This window comes from Camellia sinensis, chromosome 4 (assembly GCF_055761805.1).
Source record: "Camellia sinensis isolate YWXY chromosome 4, ASM5576180v1, whole genome shotgun sequence".
In the NCBI taxonomy this organism is placed as follows: domain Eukaryota; kingdom Viridiplantae; phylum Streptophyta; class Magnoliopsida; order Ericales; family Theaceae; genus Camellia; species Camellia sinensis.
Window position 1 is genome coordinate 215,204,844 of NC_138964.1, and position 6,891 is coordinate 215,211,734.

Genomic DNA, 6,891 nt, shown 5'->3' on the forward strand with positions numbered 1-6,891 from the left:
ACTTTTCTACATTGCTCTATAGCTAGCTTGTTCTTCTTTCAAGGATTTAGTTAGTACTAGGCCAATCATGGGTTAGAAATTTAATTATTATACATGTATGATATGGGGTGATAAGGAAAAAGGTTGAGACCCCTTTTTTCTTGAGATTGATCAAATTTTTGTTTTTTGTTTTTTTTTTCCTCCTATCACTCACTGACATGTGTCTGTGGGAGTTGTGGGGTCAAGAAAAAAAAGGAGTCTATCATTTCTGAGGTGATAATAATATGAGTAGTGTTCCCTTTGAATACATGTAGTAACAATAAAAGGCTTTTGTACTTGCAAATTCTTCAATATATAAAGTTTAATTCAGTTATTGCTAGATTTAACTTTAATTTTTGATAAAGGCTATGAGGTGTTTTGTAAAATATAACTAACATTTTGCCATATTGAACAAGAGGGGCCACTGGACATCTTTTTGCGAAATTGATAGAAACCTTTACAAGTAACAGACACACACATCAATCTTGGCAAGGAGTACAAAAAATAGGTACAATCATATTGAAGAAGAGAGGAAAAAAAAGCTTGGTTGTCATTAATTAAAAACATAACTCAATTTACATGAAAAAAATATTGACAGTAATACTTTTTTAACTTCTAAAAAATTCAAAAGCTAAAAAAACTAATGTCAAGCTCACTTGTTAGACTTTTGACTCATTTTGTTCACCTAATTTTTATATACATATATTTTACATTTTTTTTTTCCTGCTAGGATGTATAACATGGTCAACATTAATCTAAATCTCTAACATCAAGGTTAACCCAAAGACTAATACGTGAAGTCCTACTTAATCAGTCTTGTTACATATTTAGAAAATTTATTTACAATTATACCTCCAATTAAAATATGTGAATAAAATTTATTCTAAATATGACCAACAGCACATTACCTTTAAATTTAAAAGTCAATTTTTTGATTTTTTTAGGTCATATTACATGGCTATTTTTTTACATATTTTTTCTTAAAAAAAAAACCAAAAAGCTAACTTTAACGAAGTATTGTCTACTTAATTGTCATGGCTAACTGATTTTTTTTAATTTTTTTTTCTCTCTCTCTTTATTTTTTGCATCCCTTTTTTATTTCATTTAAATTGTCAAGATTGAGAATCTGACACCTAAGGCCAACTTCACTCCACCCGATAGCCCAGGTGTGGTGGTGATTGCTTTAATTTGTTTGAATTATCATTTTCCAAATATACACACTATCATATTTGTGTTTGAATCAATAAATAGAGCGTCAGGATCCTCTGGAGTTTCAATCCTAGAGTCATCTCCTAAAGTGATCCATCCAACGGTTGAAATTAAATCTCACCAAAACGACGTCGTTTTGGTGAGTAATTTAAAAAAAAAAAAAAAAAAATCAGATCTACTTCTTCGTTCCTGTGATTGTGAAGCAGAGCATTAGAGAGACAGAAAGAGGGAAAGAGAAGGGTTGAGAGAAGAGGAGGATCCAAACAGGTATTGGTTTGTATGCATTGATTGAATACAAATAAACGATTGACAAACCTAACAAAAATTCAAACAGGTATTGGTTTGTATGCATTGATTGAATACCTTACCAGAAAAACTTGGTTTTCGATTCCATTGAGGGAATGCTTTTGTGTATACAAAAATATATATATATATATATATATATTTTCTTCACTACCCATACAAACCTCCATAGCCCAACAACAAAGTGAATATTTTTGTGTATACATATATATATATATATATATATCAGAATAGGTATCTATAGAATTAGTCAAACCTCACAACCCACAAAGACAACAATAATGTTTCAGGAATTGAACTTGGGTAGATGGGTTTGAGATTGAGAGATCTCTCAAAGTCCCAAAGAAGAGAGAGAGAGAGAGAGAGAGAGACTCTGTAACTCAAACCTTACAACCCACACACAAGTGAGATAGAAAGGAATAATAAACCTTAAATAAAGTCAGGTACTTCACCTTCTTGCCCTGCTGTCTGGTTAGTCGATTCCGATGCGAAATCGGATGGTTCGATCGAAAAAGAGAGAGAACAACGATGATTTCCGGCGAAGAAATATTTTTTCTTTCTGTCTCTCTAATACTCTGCTTCACAATCACAAGAACAAGAAATAGATCTGATTTTTTTTTTCCAAATTACTCACCAAAACGACGTCGTTTTGGTGAGGTTTAATTTCGACCGTCGGATGAATCACTTTAGGAGATTACTTCAGGATTTAAACTTCAGACGATCCTGACGCATCTATTTATGCGTCAGGATCGTCTGAAGTTTAAATCCTGAAGTAATCTCCTAAAGTGATTCATCCGACGGTCGAAATTAAACCTCACCAAAACGACGTCGACTTTTAGGCGAAACCAAACGGTGAACATTTATAGTAATTAATTTTTTCTTTTTTTTGTCTGGGTCTTCACAGGCAATGACAAAGGAGTTGACTAAGACACCTGTTGAGTTAAATTGTCGAATTCAGTAAAATGTTATAAGAATATATATATATTTTCTAGGTCAGGTTCTTAAATGCAATTAAAAAAAAAAAATTTATTCCCAACACAGCCTTGTTGAGTTTAGCATTTTAAACAGTTTTTCTTTTTCTTTTTTAATATGTTTTAGTTTTAACTTTTGGAAAAAAAAAAAAAAACTAAAAATTAAACCCACCCCAAAAGCTAATTGAAAAATGATAATAACCACCAAAAAAAAAAAAAAAAAAAAAAAAAAACCTCATTACAAACATGACTTTTTAAGCTGAGAAATTTCCGAGACCATATATGATTATGTTGGGTCGTAACCAATCACATTAAATAATAATTCAACTTTTGACGTAACAAAAGGAAAAATGTTGATTAGGTGTGATTATGCCTCATACATCCTTTTAAGAGATATTCATTTTATTAAATACGTACTAATTAGTCAAATCTTGATATGTCACTTAGTACATTTGGATTGAAACTTTTTTGTGTGATCAAAACTCGCTTTTTGTGTTTAAATCTCATTTTTGAAGTCTCTCTCTTGCTAAACATCAATTCTACCTAAATTTTGTACAATCAAGAATTGCTATCAGATTGAATACAAACCCTTTTTTTTTGGGTGTTTCCTGTCGATTTTGTTGCACATCTGCATTTGCATTTCTAGAGACATGAATAAGAAAAGAAAGGGACTACGCTTTTCACTCAAAACGTAAGGTCTTAATCCAAATACAACATCTAGATATTAAACATGAGGTGTTCATTGCTAGAAAATTTCTTGGTTTGTGTAGCAAGTAGACCATACAACAGTGAAAATTACAGTATGCGAAACAATTGACAACGAGACTCAACATTGGGACAACATTAACAAAGCAAACCTTTTTGAAAAAATAAAATAAAATTAAAGAAATCTCAGTATTTATTGACTTCTCCCAACTCACAAATAATTTGAAATTAATATGGAAAAAAAATAAAAAGAAAGATAACACAACAAATTTGGATAAATTAGGTATCAAGTTTCAGCTGTTATTTTGATAGGTCACACTACACTACAAGAAATAACACTTTTGGCAACAAAAAAATTGGTCGCTAAAAGTCTATTTTTGATCGGCAAAAGTTATCTGCGACCAATTTTTTTGGTCGCTACTTTGGTCGCCAATTGAGGGTCGGCAAAAGTAATTCGCGACCAAAATTTTAGTTGGTCGGCAAAAGTTGGATTTGCCGACTAAATTTTTGGTCGCTAATTATTTAATTACCGCAACTAATTTATTTTGTCGCTAAAACACTTTGGTCGCAAAAAGTCACCTTTTGCCGACCAAATTTCTTAGTCGCCAATTGATACATTTCGCGACCAAAAAGTTTGGTCGCCAATTATCACATTCAACGATCAAAAAGTTTGGTCGCCAATTGTGACATTCCACAACCAAAAAATTTGGTCGCCATTTGTTACTTTTCGCGACCAAAACTTTTGGTCAGCAAAAGTGAGTTTCCACGACCAAGAGCTGTTTTAGTCGGCAATAGATGTATTTTTTGCGACCAAAACTCTTGGTCGGCAATTGTCATTTTTTGCGAAAAAAAAATTATTTATTTGTCGCGACTAATAAATTGGTCGCCAAAGCAGGAAAACAATACACCTGTAATTCCTAAGAATTCATTTAATCCATAATAAACCTATAATTTTAATGCATCATTCAAATTAACTGAATCATTAACATTCGACACAATACAATTATTCTAAGTTTTCATTCACAAGTCACATCCATCTAGCATAACAATTTGAAACATAACTATTTGTTATCCATGCGCAGCTATCAACAAATAAAATTATTAATATTTGTTATCCATACACATCCATCCAAAAATATTTAATCCTCTCAAAAATGCTTATACTGCCAAGTAGTCTTGTACAATTTAGCTTCGTGAACTTGTTAAGAAATATGTTGGGGAGGGTGCTCGTCTAGTTCGTGAACTTTTGATCCACTTTTCCCAACTTTTGATCCACTTTTCAATGATGGCCCCATCGATATTGTTTTAGCCACTTCAAATGTTTCTGGGAACAAAAGGCCAACAGAGTGGTTCAATGTCCTTATATCAGGTGAATATCCAGGTAATAGTCTTGCAAGCAAAGGTGAAACAGCAGTCCTTGCTGTAACAGTGTCAGAACTCAGAATACGAGAAGCCGAATTCACCTGTGCACAAAGTTTAATAAGTTCAAATGGAGAGCTTACAACTGATTCCACGGCACCAGCTGCAATTCCTGCCATAAAGGCCTCAGACATGCACATAATTGTCTTCTCGACCATCTGCAAGGACAATATGCATATTACCACTTAAGGGGTTGAAAACGAAAGGTTGAATGTTTAGCAAGAGGACAATCAACTATCCTTATTAATTGGATGTTCAGCAAGTGTATAATCCACTATCCCTATAAACAGCAGTCCTTGCTGATTTTTCCTATATATAAATACAAAACCAAGCAATTAAATAAAGTGATAAAAAAAATGGAGAGCCATCTGTCAAGAGAGTGTAAAGCAAAGTTCCCAGCATCAAAAAACCCAGAGCAGTGAAGATCATTCTTGTAGTTATAACAGAAAACCTCCTCGTGTTCCATTCTATCCCTAAAATAACAAAATTACTTAATGCAGGAGAAAATCACATTATATGAGAATGAGTGCCAAAAAAGAAAGAGGAAACATGTAAATATCAGGATGTTGCCCAGCGATAAAACAGAAAGGGGGATGTTCACACAATAATATGCAGTCATCTTATTCATTTTTAAAATCCTTGCATATATTCCTCTCATAAGTTCATAACCAAACAAGGGACTTTTGAGGCAATATGACCGAAAAAGGTAACTAAGAAACGAGTTACCTTGATATGCTTGAAAGATTACCAAATGCAGCAAACAACATTGTCTCTAGCGTTGATGATATATTTCCAACTTCCATGATTACATCTAACAATATGTTTATACAACACTGTTCAAACTGATGCAAATACACATATAGAAATAGATTCAGAACATAAAATTTTCTCACTTTCTTAACTCAATGTGGTAGAGAATTGTTTGTGGATTATTTATGAAATTTGGGCAGCAAATTAACCCAAAATGTGATTCGACTTCAAAAATATAACAATCCACATTTCTCTATTCTCATTCACTGATAGCAAGATAATTCCTACATTCAACCAGTCAGGACCAATGTTACTAGAAAGATGATTGTTTTGGTATGTGGAATTCTAATAACCATGGCTAAACCTCAACAAGCAGGTCAATATACCCAATGAGGATATTACATCATGTTTCTCCTACTCAATGCAAATAACTAAATACGGTCTATTGAAAGATAACGGAGAAAAGCTTCACTCTCAAATACTATGAAAGACAATAGAAGAGAAATCAATAATTGAATCCCAAACCCTGCTGCAAAGCAGGAGTCTTGTGCTGAGTACGACCTTTATTTAATTGACAATAAGCTATGATCTAAATATGAATCAACCACTAATTTTCGTTTTTTCATTATTAATCAAAGTTTTTGGTACTTACTTGTTAGGGCGTCGCATTAAAACGTAATATATTGGATCTTCTGAAGATTCTCCATTTGACAATTTCAGCAATTGCAAAACAATGTAACAACATGTTGTAATGCTGTAAAAAAACAAGCAACTTCACATCAAATCTGTAACAAAGATCTAGATGTCACTCTGCAAGGAATATTACAGAAGTATACGATGAGGCAACATTGGTCTATTGCATTGACTATCTCAAAAATAAAATACGGTAATAATCAAAATTTATAAGTTGTGGGCAACTTAGAACAACATCATTTGGGAAATGAAAGATTTATTAATGCATGTTTAATAGTGAAAATGAAAATGTAATGTCAAATCAATTCAAATTAAAGATAGAAGATTTCTATATTAGCACCATATCAGAACATTTAGCACCATATCAGAACATTTACTAGGGGGAAAAAAGGATAGAACATAACATAAAATTGAAACTAATTTCTAATAATTGGAACAAATCGATGACTGAAAAATGCTGAAACAGAAGTGAGCATTTACCTCATGTTGGGGTGTGTTTCTGATTTGGGAAATGAAACGCTGCTTCTTCCTATGAATTTGTTGGACCTATTTAGTCAGTCATAGATTCTTTTGTAAATTTTTTATGTTTTAAATGTAATTTAAAGAACTTATATATGAGGAATCTAGTTGGACAAAACTGGTGTAGTTTGTCAACTTAAGTAAATTTTGTTCCAGTGTCTTTTATCCAGTTTAGTTCTCTTGGCACAAACAACACAATTGGGGAAGAATCAGATAGATAAATATTATAAAAGCAAATACCTTTTTCTTCTCTTCTTTGTCAAAAGGCTGTAAAGCCTTGAACACTCGGCAAAAAGAACCATCC

The 6,891-nt window shown here is 32.5% G+C and overlaps 1 long non-coding RNA gene across 1 annotated transcript; it reads right to left on the reverse strand.

The window, feature by feature from the left end:
* Positions 1 to 5,842: 5,842 nt before the first annotated feature.
* On the reverse strand, positions 5,843 to 6,891 carry LOC145789922 (uncharacterized). Its single transcript, XR_014328413.1, has 3 exons — positions 6,828 to 6,891; positions 6,549 to 6,614; positions 5,843 to 6,129 (listed from the first exon to the last, which is right to left on the reverse strand). It is a non-coding gene; the product is annotated as an uncharacterized LOC145789922 (long non-coding RNA).